Source organism: Bombina bombina, chromosome 1, assembly GCF_027579735.1.
Source record: "Bombina bombina isolate aBomBom1 chromosome 1, aBomBom1.pri, whole genome shotgun sequence".
NCBI lineage: Eukaryota > Metazoa > Chordata > Amphibia > Anura > Bombinatoridae > Bombina > Bombina bombina.
The window spans coordinates 913,939,539-913,960,757 of record NC_069499.1 but is presented as its reverse complement, the minus strand read 5'-3'; positions in this window follow the sequence as shown (position 1 = coordinate 913,960,757).

The following is a 21,219-nucleotide window of genomic DNA, read 5'->3' as shown; positions in this document are numbered from 1 at the left end:
TAGCAACAATGGAAGATTCTGAAGTGGGTACAGCAGTCGTGGAAATACTATCGTTTTGATGAGACTAACTCTTGCTGATATTGATAGAGGTAATGGCCTCCACATTTCTAAATCCATCTATATTTTTTGAAAAAGTCTATGAAAATTTAATTTATACCAATTTTGTGGGTTTTTATGTAGCTGGATACCTACATATGTAAGTGTATCTACAACTCTGAAAGGGAGTTCTTGTAAGCTTGATTTTGTCTTATAAACCCACATCAATTCACTTTTTGCATAGTTTATTACGTATCCGGAAAAGGAACTAAAGAGGTTTAAACATGTTTGGATTAAAGGGATTGACTGTGGCGTATTATAAAGAAAGATCAGAAGGTCATCTGCATATAACAGTATTTTTAATGTATGAGTAGACAATGGAATCCCTTCATATATTTTCCTTAACCAAATAGCAAGAGGTTCTAGTGCAATATTGAAAAGCAGCGGTGAGAGGGGACAGCCATGTCTAGTTCCTTTCTTTAAAAAAATACCCGTTGTTAAAGAACCATTAATCAATAGATAAGATATTGGTTTCAAATATAAATTGTGGATAAATTGAAGAAACTGGTTTTTAAAGCCAAATTTTTCCAGTGCACTAAACAAATATTCCCATTCAATTGAGTCAAAGGCTTTTTCAGCATCAAGTGTGAGCAACGCGGCATCACACTTGAGCTTTTTCCCCTTGCTATTTTCTTTATTCCACATATAATCTAAAAAGGTTGTAACTTGTACTGATATTTTTTTATGCTTTTCTTGAAACCATGAAACCTGTTTGGTCAGGATGTATACTTTCATCCAGACAACCCATCAATCTAGCTGCTACTATAGTGGTTAAGATTTTATAGTTGGCATTCAATACCGATATTGGTCTATTTGAGGCCAGCTCTTCAGGATGATTACCTTTTTTCGGGATTAAGGTGATGTTAGCTGCCAAGAAATATGCTGATAATGGGTTTTTATTAAAAAAATAATAGTTGAAAAGTTTCTCTAATATGGTATTAATTTCAACTGTCAATATTTTTAAATACTCCGCAGGAAGACAGTCCGGACCTGCTGCTTTATTTAATCTAGCCTCTTTTATAGCTTTTGTTATTTCCTGGCTTGTTATTGGCGCATTAAGTATTAACAATTGTGCTTCGGTTATCTTTGGGACTTTAATTTGTGACCAAAATTTTGCTTGACTGATATTATCATTCTTTGTATTCGTATATAACTGCTGATAGTAAGAAAAAATATTTTACGAATATCTTTAAAATCAGTATATCTCTGGTCTCCTTTCTTAACTGCTAATATAAAGTTCCTCCTCTTCCTATTTTTCGTTAGAGTAGCTAGATATTTAGCCGAACAACCATAGAATACTTTCAATTATAAGTTTATTTTTAATTCTTCTTCCTGTGATCTTTGTTTTAAGTCTATATCCCTTTTGTGTCTTGCATTGTTATAATTACCCCAATTTAAATCAGATGGATCATTAATATACTTTCTATATGTATTTTTAACATGATTTGCTAATTGTCTTTCCCTTGCTATTGCTTTCTTCTTCCTTGTATACATGTAGGATTTAATTTCACCCCTCATTACAGCTTTAGAAGCTTCCCAGAATGTCTCTATTTTATTGAGATATGTAATATTATGTGTACAATAATCTTTCCACTACTGCCTTAACCACTGAGAGAATCTAGTATTGTTGTAAAGATACCTTGGAAAAGGAATAGTCTGGAAATCTATCTTTGGATTAGTCCCCAGGGAGAACATAAGGGATATGATAGCATGATCTGATATGCAGATCTTATTTATCTGTGGTTCAATCTTTACAACGGATAGAGATTCTGGTACAAACAGAAAGTCTATCCTCGAAAAAGATCTATGTGTTTTTGTTTCACACGTATAAGAGCGCAAATTCGGATTTTTAATCCTCCATATATCAACCATTTTGAGTTTGTGGCAAAAACTTTTAAAATATTTAGCGTGTTTATTATGCTCTTTCAAATTTTTTTGGGAGAATCCTTCTAGTTCTGGGCAGAGAGATATATTAAAATCACCCCCCAAAATAAGATTGTCTGATATATATGGAAAACGTTTGCCCTTGATTTTTTCCCAAAATTCCTTAGAAAATATATTTGGGGCATAGATATTGCAAAGTACCAATTTTATCCCATTAACTTGTATATGTAAAATAAGATATCTTGCTTCTGTATCAAGTTCTGTTTTCAGTATTGTATATGTAAGATCTTTATTTAGCAAAATAGCAACACCAGATTTTCTACTGGTACAGGGGGTTGCTACCACCTCACCAACCCATTTGGATTTTAATTTGGGAATTTCTATATCTTTTAAGTGTGTTTCCTGAAGAAAAACAATGCTAGGCTTTTGTTTACCTAATTTTTTAATAATAAGTTTCCGCTTGGCCGGCGAGGTAACACCCCCTATATTCCAAGAAAGGATATTCAACTTTCTATTGTTATCTGACATCAAAAGAAAAGGATACAACTACCTTCATATCAAAACCTATCCCCGGTGGGGTGGGCAAGATACCACACAGGACAAGACCCATAGGGGAGGGGGGGAGAGAAAACAAAAAACATAAACAAACAACCGCACCTATACTTAATATCTACTTTATACATCAAACAATACTTTATCACAGGCATGTATTCCCAGCAATATTTCCTTGCCATAGGATTTCCCTAGTACATTTCCACGTAACCTCTGTTCTATTTTTCTGGTCATCCTTTCTCAACTATTTTTAGTATCTAGAAATTCCTTTGCCTGAGTAGCTTTAATAAATATATGTCTCTCTCCATTTTCTACTACAGTAATTTTTGCAGGATATAACATGCGTGCTTTTATTCCCTTTTTAATCATCATTGTGCATAATGGGGCCATTATTTTCCTTTTTTAAACTGTTTCACTTGAAAAATCTTGAAATAATAGCAATTTTTTACCTCCTATACTGAGTTCCTCTTTTCCCTCCTGTGATTCTTAACTAGCATGCATTATGCAAACTAACCTGAATGTATGCTCTTTGAAAGTCAATTATCTTCAAAATATCAGTTTATCTTCATTAGGTGTCTTATTCATCATTTTCAAAATAGAGGATTGTGAAATACCATCTAAAAGAAAAATAATCTAAGTGTCTCCAATAGGATGCATCCACAGCCTTAGTCCATAAAATTGTTGCCACTTACCACGTGTCTTTGTATGGTTTTCAAAGGTCAGCACATTTGAAAGACAATGCCAGACATGATCACATTGGTATTCATCACTTTCAATCTGGGATTCTTCACTTTCAGTTTTGGATTCTTCAATTTCAGTCTGGGATTCTTCACTTTCAGTCTTGAATTCTTCACTTTCAGTCTTGAATTCGTCACTTTCAGGCTTGAATTCGTCACTTTCAGTCTGTAGATTAAGTCATCTCCCTAATGGCCGAAAAAGTGAAAATAAAATTATTAATAGAATTGTGTGAATTAGTTCTGCCCCCCCATTTCTGAAACTATTTTATCACTAGCTTACTAAGCATGTGTAGCATCTTGTGTTATGTTCTATCAATCAAGTGTGAAGATGAGTCATTCATTGTGCAGACCTAACCTCTGATGTGTGACTTTGAATATGACTTTGAAACATATAGTCTTGCTAGAGGATCCCTTTCTGAGTATCCAAATTTCTAGTAATGTGTAAACTAAATACTAGTTTGTAAAATGTATGCCATATGATGGTTGATTGTGCCAAATTCTTGCCAGCCACAGTCCATACATTATTTATACTTACCAGCTGATGTCTTTAAAAACCAGGTGGCAAAGTCGTTACAGGACCCAATGCCAAGAGCATCACCTATAATAATCAAAATACATGTTTATAATCATTTGATGAACAATCCTAACATGTTTGCACAATTCTCTCTCTCATTTCCCTAGAATTCACACATATTTGCAATACTCCAATCTAACTTCTATTATTTACAGTCTGAAGTGGTGGTTAATGATGTTTGCTCTGACATTGAGCCCCTCATCCCTAGAATGGCCGCTCTAGAATAGGATCGTCCTCCTCACCTTGGAGAAGGCCCTAGGGTGCCTGGATGGCCTGCAGCATCCCAGCCCGCTGTGCAATGTTATGCAGGACGTTGCAGGCTATAACGATCTTCGCCACCTTACTAGGGCTGTATTGGAGGGCTCCTCCAGACCTGTCCAGGCATCTGAGTCTAATTTTGAGGAGCCCAAACATCCTCTCCACTACAGCCCTAGTTTGCTTGTGCGCCCTATTATTGCGCTACTGGGCCCTGTCGGTGGGGTTACACAACAGGGTAATGAGCCAAGGCCGGCTCATGTAAACAGAATCACCTATAAATAATGAACATAACAAAATGACAAATATTATTAATTTTTTTTATAATTATTATATTAAAATACTTTTCATTTGTGTACATGAAAATCCCCTAAAATAAACATTTTCTTAAAAAAAGAATTATATGTTTAAATCGCATTCTTTATCTGCCCATTTAAGCTAAGACATGCTACATATCTGTTTGGAGCTAAAACTAGACATTTGCGGAAAGAGACAATGACATGGTTAAAGCACATTCTATAAATGCCCATTTAAGCTAAGACATGCTACCTATGCATATTTCGCATAAACCAGACATTTTCTAAAATAAAAACAAAATGGTTAAATTGCATTCTCTATCTGCCCATTTAAGCTAAGACATGCTACATATCTGTTTGGAGCTAAAACTAGACATTTGCGGGAAGAGACAATGGCCTCTAGTTATCATGCCATCAACCACAAATATGCTGGAATTCCGCAGCGTATTTGTGGCGAGGCTGATTCGCCTTAGTTATCAAAGGCTAGAGACCGCCAAATGTAGTATTTAGTGACGTAAGCTTCGATCCGCCGGACTCAGTCCGACACAGATCGATTCTTACATCACTACAGATGTGCCGAACGCAAGTTCGGCACAATCTAACTACTTTTGCTAGTTATCAAATAACTAGCAGGTACGCTCGGCACTATTCCGGCCCAGCGTACCTGGTTTTCAATCCCCCGCCCTGGAGGCGGCGGATCCCATAGGAATCAATGGGAGTCTGACCGAAGCGAAAGCTCATGTTCGCTGCTGCCCAATATCCCATTGATTCCTATGGGAACGTCTGTACTTAACACCCTAACATGTACCCGAGTCTAAACACCCCTAATCTGTCCCACCTACACCGCCGTTGCCTACATTATACTTATTAACCCCTAAACCGCCTCTCCCGGACCCCACAGCAACTAAATAAACTTACTAACCCCTAAACTGCTGCTCCCGGACCCCGCTGCAACTATTATAAATATATTAACCCCTAAACCGCCGCTCCTGGACCCCGCCGCCACCTACATAATACCTATTAACCCCTATTCTGCCGCCCCTATACCACGCCACCTATATTAAATTTATTAACCCCTATCCTGGCCCCCCTATACCGCCGCCACCTATCTTAAAGTTATTAACCCCTATTCTGCACCCCCTATATTAAATTTATTAACCCCTATCCTGCCCCCCTATACCGCCGCTACCTATATTAAACTTATTAACCCCTAAACCTAAGTCTAACCCTAACCCTAACACCCCCTAACTTAAATATTATTTAAATAAATCTAAATAAAAATTACTATTAGTAACTAAATTATTCCTATTTAAAAATAAATACTTACCTATAAAAAAAACCCCTAATATAGCTACAATATAACCAATAGTTATATTGTAGCTATTTTAGGATTTAATTTTATTTTTTTAAAATATTTTTTTATTGAGGTAAAGTCACATATGAAACAGTACATTTACATGAGAGTATCATGGCAACATGCCCGTATAACATACATCGAAAAAACAAACTTAAAAGACCAATATAACAGATATTTCCTTAGAATTGTGTAGATTCCCTGAGTTCCATCCAGAGAGGATGTTGCTTAGCCATGAATTATACCTCTTTTTACATAACTTCATTTTCAACAGACAGTGAATAATACATGCATCAGAGCTTCCTACTGTAAGCCTATAATCTAACAGTGGTGCTTAATACCCGAGGGCTTATCCCTGTCAATGATCAGTTCAGAAGCCGTAGTTTTAGCTGAAGTAACATAAACCAAAAAATATTAACTAAGAGTTTGCTTATGTCCTGCCTGGGATAGAACCCCTCCTCTAACTTTGGCTAATACGGGGTATAATGCTATAGGATTATAAGTTGTCCAAAGACAGGCAAGTTATACCTTGTTTAACAGTCCAAGAGTAAAAGTTCAGCAGGGCGACAGGGCGTCCGGTAATAAAGAGAAGAATAAAGATAGTGAGGGAAGAAGAATAGAAAGAAAAGAAAGGGAGAGAAAGGGAGAGAGAAAAGAAAAAAAGGGAAAAAATAAGAGGGGGGGGGGGACCTGGGCCCCCGGGCGACTATCTCCTTCTATGCTCCCCTTGGTCTCTCCTCCCGAGGGCTATTGCATCCTGAATATCTTTCTATTTACCCCCAGTTTCCCAAAGTGCCCAAATTTGTCCATGCAAGCCTACTTTACCCACGGATCTTAAAGAGAATTCTTCCATAGAACGGATGTATTCAATGATATCACGTATCATATTGAATGTGTGACCTGTGCTTTTCCCAACCAGCATCTTGCAATTGCTAATTTCGTGGCTAAAAGGATAACTACACATAGCATCCTCGCAGGCTGGGCCAGCTTCCCCAATCCCAAATGGAATAGGGCAGTGTCAGGTGTCAGTCTGCGCAGTAATCCTAAATGATCTAACAGTGTCGCCACCTGGTCCCAAATTCCCCTGACCCCCGTACAGCTCCACCAAATATGGAAATGAGAACCTCTTTGGCCACACCCCCTCCAGCATCTGTCTGAGGTCTGTAAGAACATCTTATTTAGGCTGACTGGTACTCTATGCCAGCGCAGGACCAATTTTATGTAAAGCTCATACAATGTGACGCAGTGAATTGCTGCTCTAGTATATTTAACTGCCCGCTGCCACTCCAATTCCTCATGCTCCCTCCTCATATCCCTCTCCCATTCCATGATGCGAAAAAATTTTGTAAATCCGTCTGAATCTAATAGGAGTTGGTAGTGTATTGTCAAAGCCTTACGGAGAGGCTTGCCCACGAGCCACCTTTTTTCCCATTGGGTCAATTCTCTGGGTTTCCCCTTCTGGAACTTCCAGGATATCAGCAATGATATAAGCCTGAAATATTCAAAGTGGAACTTTTTGGGGATTTCTATGTCAGGCAAGTCCGGAGCCTGGATCGCCAAACCCCGAGGCGTGTAGAGATCCCTAACATGCCTGATACCCCAGCTAGACCACATCTGCGTGTGTGACTCCGGCAGGCAGGATAGCAGAGCTCTAATTGAATGCACTGGAGATGGGTGAGGTGCAACTCGAGCCAAACCGCGAAGTTCCCTCCATATTTTAATACCTGCTTTAATGATAGGATTTTCAACCCCCACAAGTGTATCTGTATGTTGAGGGACCCATATAAGGTCTTCTAGCGACAGGCCCGAGGGGAGTACAGCCTGCTCAAGTTGCCCCCACCTGGTATCCTCAGACGGGCCCCCCATGCCGTCACATGGGAAAGCATGGCCGCCTTATAGTATTTACATATGTTGGGTGCCGCCAACCCCCCATGGAGAACAGGCCATTGCAGTTGTTGCATGGCTATCCGCGAGGGCTTGCCCTGCTAGATAAACCTGTTTATAATTGCTTGGAAGCGACTGAGGATGTATTGTCGGACTGTCAGCGGTATACACCTAAAAAGGTACGTAACCTTGGGTAGAAGTGACATCTTTACCGACTGTATTCTCCCAATCCATGATATCTCATATCTAGCCCATTTTGCGGTAAGAGTATCAAATTCTTTTAGCAAAGGGTCGTAATTTGCCCGAATTACTGTCTTCGGGTCTGGGGAGAGGATAACCCCCAGGTGTTTTAATTTGTTTGTGGACCAAGCAAATGGATAAGTCTCTTTGAGCCACAAAAGTTGCTCCACGGGAAGATTTATCGCTAACGCCTCTGTCTTAGTGTAGTTGAGTCTATAGTATGATATCTCGCCAAATGTCCGTAAACATTCGAAAACTGCCGGCAGTGAGGTCTCGGGTTCCGTGATGAACAGGGTGAGGTCGTCTGCAAAAAGCGCGAGTTTCTGCATAGTATCGTGAATCAACATTCCCTGTATTCCATTAGCCTGTCTGATCATGGCTGCCAGAGGCTCAATGGTCAGTACAAAGAGCAGCGGGGACAACGGCACCCCTGCCTGGTCCCATTTCTGATCTCGAAAGGATCGGAGCAGAACCCTTTTCCTCGGATTCTGGCTGAAGGGCCCGAATACAGCGCCATGATGGCACTAATTAGGTGAGCCGGGAGCCCAAAGGCCCTCAAGACTTCCTCCATATACTCCCACCGCACCCTGTCAAAGGCTTTTTCTGCATCCAGCGACAGGGCAACAAGTGGGAGCCCCAGAGACTTGGATTCAGCAAAGATGTCCAGGAGGCGGCGCGTATTGTCCGAGCCCTGACGTCCCCGAACGAACCCTACCTGGTCCAGATGGATCAATGAGGGGAGTATTTTGGCTAGCCTATTAGCCAGGATTTTCGAGTAGAGTTTTATATCCACATTTATCAGGGATATAGGTCGATAACTTTCGCATCTGCTCGGGTCTTTACCTGGTTTTGGGATGGTCACAATTTCCGCCTCCAAGTACTCTCTGGGAAAGCACCCAGTCTGGAAGGCTGCATTAAAGACAGACACCAGGATGGGACTAACTTCCACCGAAAGTTTCTTATAGAAGATAGAGGAAAAGCCATCCGGTCCCGGGGCCTTGTGTAGTTTTAACCCTTTTATGGCCTGGGTCACCTCAGAGATAGTAATAGGAGCTGATAAAGGCTCCTCAGCTTCTTTCGGGACCCTAGGCAGGTTGAGAGTATGTAGAAAGCTCACTATATCCTCTTTAGGGAGGGCTGGCCTCCTCTCCGAAGAGGGTATCTGATAAAGCCTACTGTAATACTCCACAAAGGCTTCGCCTATGGCCCTAGGAGAATAACACCTCCCTTCCTCTGCCTGAATATGAGATTCTATTCGCCATTGTTTTCTGGCGAAGTTTATTCGCGAGCATGCGGTCAGCCTTATTTCCACTATGGTAGAATTTCAGCTTCAAATACCTAAGAGTTCTTTGCGTTTGATCCAGCTCCAATTTTTGGATTTGTGCCTTAACTTCTTGCCACTTAGTGACGTCTAAGGGAGAGGCGCTGGTCTCGGCTCTCTTCCTAACTGCTCCCAGCTTGCAATATAGCTGTGCCAGGGACTCATTTTTCTGTTTTCTCTGTTGCGATTCCTTTTTTATAAGGAGTCCCCTCATATAGGCTTTTAGTGCCAACCAGACTATGGGTATTGAAGTCTCCCCAGTGTTGTTGATCCTCAGAAATTCTGTGGTTTCTCTGGACCATTCAGGCATGGAAATATCTTGAAATAGATGGTCAGGCATGCGCCATCTTTTGGGTCCCTCACGGGTACCCCGCGCATCTAGGGTAACCATAACCGCATCGTGGTCGGACCATGTGCATGGCATTATGACTGATCTTTGCACCCTCCTCAGTGCCCAAGGGTCACAGAAGAAGTAGTCCAGCCTGGAGAAAGATGAGTGGGGAGCTGAGTAGTAGGTATGATCACAGGAGTCAGGATGGAGAGCCCTCCAGACATCATGGAGATCATTTTGAGCAGACAGTTCCCTAAATTTTTGAGAGGTGTAATCTCTATTCCTATCCCCGGTCAGTTTGATGTTCCCCCTCCTGTCCTTCTCGGGGTCCCAGATCATATTAAAATCCCCAGCTAAGAGGGTGTGGCCCTGTTTCACTTTATCTACTTTCCGGAGGAGTTTCCTATGGAAGCTAGCTTGATTGGTGTTGGGTACATATATAGCCACCAGCATATACAGAATGCAGTCAATACGACATACACAGATTACATACCTCCCTGCCACATCACACTCAGTGTATATAGGGTCATAAGCCACTTGATCCCCTATCAGTATCGTCACCCCCCTTGCCTTCTTGTAGAATGTGGATGCAATACTAACTGGGTAGTGTATTGATTTGAATCTGGTGGCTACATCCTCCGTCCAGTGAGTCTCCTGGAGGAGAGCAATATCAATGTGATGATTTTTCAGGAATTTAACTAGTAAGCTCCGTTTAGTCAGAGAGTTCAGGCCTCTGGTGTTTAAAGTGCATAGTTTCATGTCTCGCAGCTGTGAGGGGAACCCTAGAGCAGGGGGGAGAGGAGAAAAAAAAAAAAAAAACAAGTGGGGGGGGGGGGATAGAGGGAAGGGAAATGGGTAAAAGTTATAGGATACGGGTTTCCGTAGTAAAGATCTAACCAGTTCAGATGCCCCACCACCCCGGAATGGCAGAGAGCTCTCTACTCCGCCTGGTGTATGCGGAGGGTCAAGGAGCCCCTATCCGCAAATCAATCCTAGGTTTCGCGGGTTGGGGAGCAGTGAAGTGAAATAGTATGTCATGCAGTGGGGTAAGAACGGTGGGATCGAGGGGGCAGGGACAAGAGTAGATGGGGTGGGGTGATGACGGTGAGGTAGGAGGGTGTAAGACGGGATGGGATGGGATGTGAGACGGAAGGTGAAGAGTGGGAGACGTAAGTCGGGAAACAGAGGATGGAAAGATGGAGGATGAGAGATGTGGGATGGGAAGAAACAAAACGGAAGGGTGTAAGGTAAGAGGAGGGGGGATGAGAGGTAAGGTGGGAGGTGTGAGATGGACGCCTTAGGATGAGAGGTGAAGGATGAGAAGTGGAAGGTGAAAGTTGGAAAAATGAACGATGAAAAATGGAAGATGATGGATGGAAGATGAAAGATGAAAGAGGGGGCGGAGCCAGCAACAGACCCACAACCCCCCCCAAACCTGTAGTTAGATGATTAATAGCAACAAGATAATATCAACAAGCGTTCAAACAAATGTATGAAAAACAGTGATCAAACATAGCCTCTATAGGCCTTAAGAGAAAAAAAAAATAGCAACCTTTGAATCCCTTTTGACAGAGTAAACATCATTATTTGTGAAATAGTAAAGCATTCAGTGATACTAGTGACATTTAACTACTGTGCGTCTACCTGAGTTCCTTGCATAAGCGAGACCCTCTGTTGTGTATCAAATTGAACACAGAGTGATTAAGCATAAGCAGACCTTATATCAGAGCTTGAAAAGGTTGAAAAGAAAGTAAAAATGGTTTGAGGCCCTAAGTTATATTCAAAAACTCCTAAACCCCTCTTGGGAGTGCAGGTAGTTTAATTAAGGTAAGATTCCACCTGAGGGATGAAAAGTAAGTCCGGCCTAGACAAGCAGAAAGTCATTCACAAGATTATGGGCTTCCCGGGTTCCATTCCTGGGCATTTGCTCTCAGATCTGGGCTCCTTCTGTGTTGGCGTGCTGGTAGATTCTGATCTATAGGAGGCCTCCCCGGGGAGGCCGATGGAGACCTATCTTGCCGCGGCAACTGCCATGTCCGAATGAGCTCCTGCCCCTGTTGGGGAGTCAGGATGATATGTTGGGTTCCATCTTTAGTAACTATGAGCTTAGTTGGAAAAGCCCCATCTATATCTGATTTGGTTACTTCTTAGGACTCTGGTGACCTCCGCAAACATCTCCTTTGAGCCAAGGTGTAGGAGGACAGATCAGGGAACAGAGAGACCTCTCTAAATTGCCCATTGAGCTGCGGGGAGCGCAACATTGCTCTCATCAATTTGTCCTTATATGAGTAGTAATGTAAGCGGGCTATAGTGTCTCTAGGCTTACCAGGAGGCAGGTTTCTGGGTCTCGCCGTACGATGGATTCGGTCAATCCTGTTTACATCTCCAGCAGCAGGCCCAAGAATTGACTGAAAAAGCCGATGAGCATATTCTTCCAAGTCTTGCTTGAGTACCGACTCCGGGATACCCCGGAGTCTCACATTATTTCGCCTGGATCTATCCTCCAGGTCTGCCACTTTCGCCTCCAAGGAGGACACTTGATCGGTCACGCTTTGCGTTTGGCTCACCCAGTTAGCGTGGTCCACCATAAGATCTTCCTGTTTCCTTTCGAGGGTATCAGTTCTTTCGCTGATGGATGACATATCACGTCTCAGGTCTTCAAACGATCTCTACAGCTTATCAAACTGTCTAGTGAGGGTCTGGTTCTGGTTTTCGAACATGCGCTGGATGGATTCCAGCGGCAAGATCGGGGCGTCCCCCTTGCATCGGCCTGGGGTGTTGGAGGTGGAGAGCCTGCTCTCAATGTGTTCATCTGGCATATCTGAAGCGTTAGATTGCTCGTCCTCCGATCTGACGGATTCCCTCTGTCCCCGCGGATGGAAATGATCCATCACAGTTTTCTTAGGTCCAAAATTGCTTTTTTGTTTTTTCTTCGCTTGCTGTGACATGATGGCTGTGGTCCTCTTGGTGGATGCCAGCCGCTGTAGTGCTTGTTAAATAGATGCTATCTTATCTTTCTGGGGTATGTGAGTAGGGGGGGGGCGTCAAGGGCCCTTTTTAGACTGACATAATGTGGTCGGACTTACTTAGGATATACAAAAATATTTGCAAAAAAAAAAAAAGGATAAGGAAATACAGTGGCTCCCCACAAGGGAAGGGGCCCCCAGGTCCGCAGTAGGCCAGAAAGAGCTAGTTTTATGCAGATCTTAACTTTAGGCTAGAGCCCCTAGGTTGCAAGGCCTTTGTACCCTTATGCTGCCCTCTCCTGGGAAAGTTGTCACCATAGGACGATGCGGGGAAAAGGGAGAGGGATATGACCCGCCAGTGATAGCCTGGCGGGAAAGGGAGTAGAGGGCACTCTCAATACCTGAAAATAAAGCTTATGTTATAAATGTAAATATATCTCAGTTCAATTCAATGATGCTTATAACACAATGACTTAGGCCCTAAACACCCATTGTGACATGCAGCAGATTAAGCAACATAAAGCCACAATAACAAAGGTACCCTAGGCATATTCTTAAAGCTACACACAGCTCAGTAGTACTTATTTATAGTATAGTGTCATGAAACCTGCATGGGGAATCAAAAAATATTAGTTAAGCACAAAGAGGGAACTAACATTACACTCCACTCAGAGCTCAGAGAAAATTATGCTGACGCAGCAGCTTTGAGCACAACAAATAAAACAAAAAACAAAAAAACAAGTCCCCCAAACCAAAAGTACCTGAGGAGTGAGTCCAGTCAGTCCCGCAACTTATTGTGTGTGAGAATCCACCTCACCCTGGATAGAGTGACCTAGACCCAGGGCCTGCAGTATAGGATGAAGCTGGATATGTTCCTCAGGGCTGCACTGATATAAGAAGCAAAGGGAAACAGACCAAAAAGAAAAAAAAAAAAAAAAAAAAAAAACCCTTCAATGCCCTTAAAGCAAAAGTGGCTTAGCAATATTGTTATTTAACACTTAGCTGCAGGATCCTCTATTCAGGTGTTCAGCACCCCCTGCAAACCTGTGATCCCCCAGTACTCTTTGCTACAGAACTGTGGTATAACTGGCTCCAGCCAATGTAATGCCCTCCCTAGGCTTCTTAGGGGTTTACCTCTATGTCACTAACTATTCCAGGCAGAGTCCCCAAGCTAATTACTGTCCACGTTGGTAGGAGCAAACAGTGTAACTGGGAAAATGGGGGGACCCCAAGTTGAAACAAGGTGCAGTATATCTCAGAGCTTATGTCCCATGCACCTATGTACTGACAAGATGTAGCATAGCCCCTTATGTGTGTGGAGTATCGTGATAAGCTAGTACCTGAATCTCCCACGTGGGTGAGGCCTGTTCATGGACCAGAGGGAGCCCTCATTGACATCTGCTCCCCCTGCAGCTCTCCCTTCCTCCAGCCATTCACCCAGCTCAGCCGTATGTGGGAAAAAGGCCCGAGATGGATTGGGGCAAATAAGCAGCTCACCTCACTTCAGCTACCCGGCACTTCAGGAGGCAGCCTGGATGTAGCGCTTAGGCCCAAGATGGCTGATTTTTGCGCCCTCGCTTCTGAGCCGCGCAGCAGGGGGATATGCAGGCCTGTCCTCCCGGATCTCCTTTTTCTCCAGAGGCGCTAGTGCCTCTCTTCGGGCTCCCGCCCCAGCAGTCCAAGATGGTCAGAGTCGACCTCCAACACAGCAGCCGATCTCCGGTGAGTGCAAGGCCCCACTTTTGTGTTTTCCGGCGAGGGTCCCAGGGGCAGGCAGCTTCACTCTGACAAGCCGGTAGCAATGTAGTTAAGTCTCCGGAGCGGAGCCCCGACCCTCTAGAGACCAGGAACCGCCGCAGCTGCGGCACTCAAGCAAAAGCGCACAGCACCAGCCGCAGGTAGCTCCCTGAGCAGGTCTATCGTGTAGGAAGTCTTTCTGTGCCCTCAACGTGCTCCTCACGATTCCGCAAGGGTCCCCTGATTAAGGCTCAGCAAGGGTGAGATGATAAGTGGTCGTTCTGGAGTGGAGCCCCAACCCTCCAGAACACGGGCAGATGCAATCTCAGCAGTGCAGGCGGCAAGCAGTGTAGGCGGCAAGTTGGTGTGCGGCCAGCCCGGCGGGGCAATATGAGTCTAGTTTCTTCAAAGTAATGAAATTAAGCCCCAAATGATGGTACTAGGGTGCTGGGTTATATTTCACTATACTTTAGTCTGACCCAGCAGAAGCAGATTATATATAAAAACTTTGTTTAAGGCTTTTCTGCAAGAGAGCTCAGTGTCTGCACGTCCTTGCAGTGCGGTAGCTGGCTCCGCCCCCCTGATTTAATTTTATTTAACAGGCAACTTTGTATTTATTTTAACCAGGTACAATAGTTATTAAATAGTTATTAACTATTTAATAACTACCTAGCTAAAATACTTACAAAATTACCTGTAAAATAAATCCTAGCCTAATTTACAATTAAACCTAACACTACACTATCATTAAATTAATTAAATAAATTAACTACAATTATCTAAAATTCAATTCAATTAAATAAACTAAACTATAGTACAAAAAACAAACACTAAATTACAGAAAATAAAAAAAGAATTACAAGAAGTTTAAACTAATTACACCTAATCTAAGCCCCCTAATAAAATAATAAAGCCCCCCAAAATAAAAAAATGCCCTACCATATTCTAAATTACAAAGTAATCAGCTCTTTTACCAGCTATTAAAAGGGCTTTTTGCGGGGCATTGCCCCAAAGTAATCAGCTCTTTTACCTGTAAAAAAAGAAATACAACCCTCCCAACATTAAAACCCACCACCCACATACCCCTACTCTAACCCACCCAAACCTCCCTTAAAAAAACCTAACACTAACCCTCTGAAGATCACCCTACCTTGAGCCGTGTTCACCCAGCCGGGCAGAATTCTTCATCCAAGCGGGGCAAGAAGAGGTCCTCCATCCGGCCGAAGTCTTCATCCAAGCGGGGCAGAAGAGGTCCTCCATCCGGTAGATGTCTTCATCCAAGCGGCGTCTTCTATCTTCATCCAACCGCGGCTCCATCTTGCAGACCTCCGACGCGGAACATCCTGCTGGCCCGACGACTACCCAACGAATGAAGGTTCCTTTAAGGGACGTCATCCAAGATGGCGTCCCTCGAATTCCGATTGGCTAATAGGATTATATCAGAAAATCGGAATTAAGGTAGGAAAAATCAGGTGTTTCCTGTTTGTAAGGATAATTATATCTACCTTATAACTACTGCTATAAGATTTATACAGTAGACTAAACATCCAAACATTAATGTTTATATTATTAAGTTTCTTCAAACATTTAGCAATCGAATGGGTTCCTATATAGTACTGCAATATCTATAACATTCAAATAAATCTTTGGCATCTATACTATTAGTTGCTAAATAACGTTTTTATAAGTGAATGAATCTACAGAGAGCTAATCCTTTGTTAAGTAAATTACTGCTAAGTTAACTTTGATACATACCTATATAATAAACAACTTTTTATGCCTGTAGGTTCACAATCTTTATAAGTGGGGAATCCCAATTTATTGCAAGGATAACATCAATATTTTTACAAACTCCAACAGTTAGTTCAACTGGAGGTCTTACCAATTATATTGTAGTAATATTTACTTAATATCAATGATATAAGCACTGCAATTACACTAACATTGCAATATAATGCCCTGCTGGTGAAGTAATGTTATGAAATACTAAGTAACCAATTATATACCCATTTGACCACATAGGATTACTATTTATATTATTTGCAACATCCCCATTGTTGCTCACATAATATTCAGAGAAAGCTATAGGATATAATTCACATGGTGGATAATATATTGTGTGATCTAGATCAAACGGTTTCATTAACTATTAAAACCATTGCATACAAGCTATAATATGTCAAAAAGAGAATACTAATATATACCATACTAAGCACAGCAGCAGTCATCTTAACTTAATCTTTTAAAAGGGCAATTTTGGGTACAGTACCATATTTGCTACATAGTAGTTGATTAGGGAAGAAGTATATAATTTAACCCATATAATATTAGTGTAATTCCAATGTGAACTGAATCAGCTAACTATACTGAGAACTGAATCAGTTAACCGTACTGACATATTTTCTCACAATTTGATTATTGCCACTGGTTTCATAAGTAAAAACATTTATACATAATATATGAAATTTGACAACTAAAATCAAAAATAAAACCAGTTCATCACACTGAAACATTCTGTTACAACTAGTTTATGGTAACAGTTTTCACTAGCACTGCATATATATCATATTTGATCAGCAATAACTGAAACATTCTGTTACAACCAGTTTATGGTAACAGTTTTCACTAGCACTGTATAAATATCATATATGATCAGCAATAACCATCAGGTTACACTGTTATACCATATATGAACAGTACTAATAACTGCACTATACGTTTATACTACATAGAACAGTACCTATATGAACAGCATCATATATGAACAATAATAATAATTGCACTATATCTATATATCATATAATAACAGCATCATATATGAACAATAATAATAATTGCACTATATCTATATATCATATATGAACAGTACCTATTACTATGTTGTACACATAACCAGCCCTGGTGCTATTTAAGTACACCTATAACTGTGCTATATTTAAGCTCTGTTTTAATATTACTTTGACAATCTTAACAACAACCTTGTATACTGTTGTCTTTGCTATATTTTACAACATATTGATTTAGGTCCTCTAGGTTATAATACCCACCACCTTTCATCAGTGTGTTATTACCTTTAGGTATGATAAGATTCCTACCCACATAGGAGACGCTTAATAGGATCAAGATTTTCTATAGGAGTAAGACCACTTGTTGTTTTTAAGTGTTTGTCCCTATTTTAATTTTTCCTCAATAAAATTTGATATTTTAACCGCTTGTTTTTCCCCTATTGGGAAATTGTTAAGTTTTTTCTAGTGACTTTTTTCTCAAAATATAACAATAAGGACATATATTTCCTATCTGGCTAGTATAGAGACGTTGAGTGCTTTTTTAGTTACACAATCTTCTGTTGGTTTCGACCTTCTTTGCAGTATCCTCTTCAGTGTACAGCACCTATTCCACCAACAATACTATAAAATATTCGCATATTTACTTACAGTGGAACTTCTCTATCCAAGTAATGCCATTCTCCTTTTCCCAATTGTTTCTTTCCCGTTCCTTTTTTACTGAATAAAGGTATCCGCTCTAGGGCCTCGATCCGATATGCAGCGTCGCCCGCAAAAGCCGGCGACACCGAATTTTTGCGCGGGTTTGGTATCTTATATATGGCGTAACCTAGAAGTTACGCTCGTATATTTCTGCCTTCGGCTGTAGTTTTTTGGCCCATAAACGTGGCGAAAATGGAGAAATCTTACACCATTTTCACCTTGCCCCAAAATGCAGCCTTATTAAGCCTTACGCTGTCTATTGGAGCCCCGTGACTCCCTAAACTACCTGCCAAATAAAACCTAACACCTAACGCATGCGCAATGTCTATCTACCTGTCAACCGCAATCTGCTAAATAAAACCTAACACCTAACGCATGTGCAATGTCTATCTACCTGTCAACCACGATCCCCCGCCGTAATCCCTAATAAAGTATTTAACCCATAAACCGCCGCTCCCGGACCCCGCCACCACCTACATTAAAAGTATAACCCCCTAATGTGATCCCCCTACACCGCCTCCATCTACATTACCTACCCCCTAATGTGAGCCCCTTACACCGCCGCCATCTATATTACCTACCCCCTAATGTGAGCTCCTACCCCACCGCCAGCTATATTACCTACCCCCTAATGTGAGCTCCTACCCCGCCGCCAGCTATATTAAAATTATTAAGCCCTAATTTAATCCCCCTACACCGCCGCCAGCTATATTAATTACATTAACTCCTAATTTAATCCCCCTACACCGCCGCCAGCTATATTAATTACATTAACCCCTAATTTAATCCACCTACACCGCCGCCAGCTATATTAATTACATTAACCCCTAATCTAATCCCCCTAAAGTAATTACCTCTATTACCAGCCCTTGAAAGGGCCTTTTGCGTGACATTGCCCCAAAGTAAAAGCTCTATTGCCAGCCCTTAAAAGGGCTTTTTGCGGGGCATTTCCCTAAAGAAATCAGCTCTTTTAACAGCCCTTAAAAGGGCTTTTTGCGGGGCATTGTCACAAATAATCAGCTCTTTTGCATCTAATCTAAATCCCCCTACACCGCTGCCACCTATAATAAATGTATTAACCCCTAATCTAATCCCCCTACACAGCAGCCACCTATATTAAATAGATTAACCCCTAATCCCCCTACACCGCCGCCAGCTATATTAACTATATTAACCCAAATTATATTAGGGTTAATATAGTTAATATAGTTATTATATTATATATATATTAAGCATAATAACCCTATCTAACTCTAACATCCCTAACTAAATTCTTATTAAAATAAATCTAATTAATATTAATATTATTAATTAAAATATTCCTATTTAAATCTAAATACTTACCTATAAAATAAACCCTAAGATAGCTACAATGTAATTAATAATTACATTGTAGCTATTTTAGGGTTTATATTTATTTTACAGGTAACTTGGTATTTATTTTAACTAGGTACAATAGCTGTTAAATAGTTAATAACTATTTAATAGCTACCTAGTTAAAATAATGACCAATTTACCTGAAAAATAAATCCTAACCTAAGTTACAAATACACCTACACTATCAATAAATTACAAATATCTAAACTAAAATACAATTAAATAAACTAAACTAAATTACAAAAAAAACAAACACTAAATTACAAAAAATAAAAAAAGATTACAAGATTTTTAAGCTAATTACACCTATTCTAAGCCCCCTAATAAAATAATAAAGCCCCCCACAATAAATAAAAATCCCTACCCTATTCTAAATTAAAAAAGTTAACAGCTCTATTACCTTACCAGGCCTTAAAAGGGCCTTTTGCGGGGCATGCCCCAAAGAAATCAGCTCTTTTGCCTGTAAAAAAAAACACAATACCACCCCCAACATTACAACCCACATACCCCTATTCTAAACCCACCCAAACCCCCCTTAAAAAAACCTAACACTACCCCCCTGAAGATCTCCCTACCTTGTCTTCACCCAGCCGGGCAGAACTCTTCATCCGATCCGGGCGATGTCTTCAATCAAGCGGCAGAGAAGAAGTCTTCCATCCGGGCGATGTCTTCAATCAAGCGGCAGTGAAGAAGTCTTCCATCCGGGCGATGTCTTTAATCAAGCGGCAAAGAAGAGGTCCTCCATCGGGGCGAAGTTTTCTTCCAAGCGGCATCTTCAATCTTCTTTCTTCGCTCCTCCGACGCGGAACATCCATCCGGCACGATGACTTCCCGACGAATGAGGTTCCTTTAAATGACATCATCCAAGATGGCGTCTGTCGAATTCCGATTGGCTGATAGGATTCTATCAGCCAATCGGAATTAAGGTAGAAAAATCTGATTGGCTGATTGAATCAGCCAATCAGATTCAAGTTCAATCTTATTGGCTGAACCGCAAAAAGCCCTTTTAAGGGCTGGTAAAAGAGCTGATTTCTTTGGGGAAATGCCCCGCAAAAAGCCCTTTTAAGGGCTGGCAATAGAGCTGTTACTTTGGGGCAATGTCACGCAAAAGGCCCTTTTAAGGGCTGGTAATAGAGGTAATTACTTTAAAGGGATTAGATTAGGGGTTAATGTATTTAATATAGCTGGCGGCGGTATAGGGGGATTAAATTAGGGGTTAATTAATTTAATAGAGCTGGCGGCGTTATAGGGGGATTAAATTAGGGGTTAATAATTTTAATGTAGCTGGTGGCGGTGTAAGGGGCTCACATTAGGGGGTAGTTAATGTAGCTGGTGGCGGGGTAGGAGCTCAGATTAGGGGGTAGTTAATGTAGGTGGCGGCGGGGTCCGGGAGCGGCGGTTTAGGGGTTAATAACTTTATTAGGTGGCGGCAGGGTCCGGGAGTGGCGGTTTAGGGGTTAATACATTTTTTATTGTTAGGATAGTGAGGGGGGATAGCGGATAGAAGGGTATACGTGTCGGGCTATGTTTGGGAGGCGTGTTAGACAGTACGGGTGATTTAATAACTTAGTCAGGTTTTTTATGCGGCGGCAGTTTCTAAAGTGCCGTAAGTCACTGGCGACTCCAGAAATTTACGCAGATTTCTGGACATCGCTGGTTTATCCGATTTACGGCACTTTAGCATCTGACGGCGCCGTATATAGGATAGCTCAAGTTGCGAGCTGAAACTACGGGCGGCGGGGGTTCCCTTGCTTGCACCGCAAACTACGATCTATATCGAATCGTGACCTTGATGTAGGGCTAAAGATGCAGACATCTTACATTGCTTTTGGAAATGCCCTAAAATTACTCAATTTTGGAGCAAAGTTAATTAATTGGTTTAACAGGTTACTTGGAAATAATGCTAAAATACAACCAATACAGCTTTTTCCTTTTTAGATACTTACCCCTAAACCCATCCTATAGATTTGTAAATACAGCTATTCCTATAGTATGAAATTTAATTCTAAAGAATTGGAAAAACAGATCTGGACTAAAATTCTCTGATTTTTTGAAAATGACGCAGAACCAAATAATTTTAGAACAATTTGGTTTAAGGATTTATAATGAAAAAGAGACACAATGCTTTTT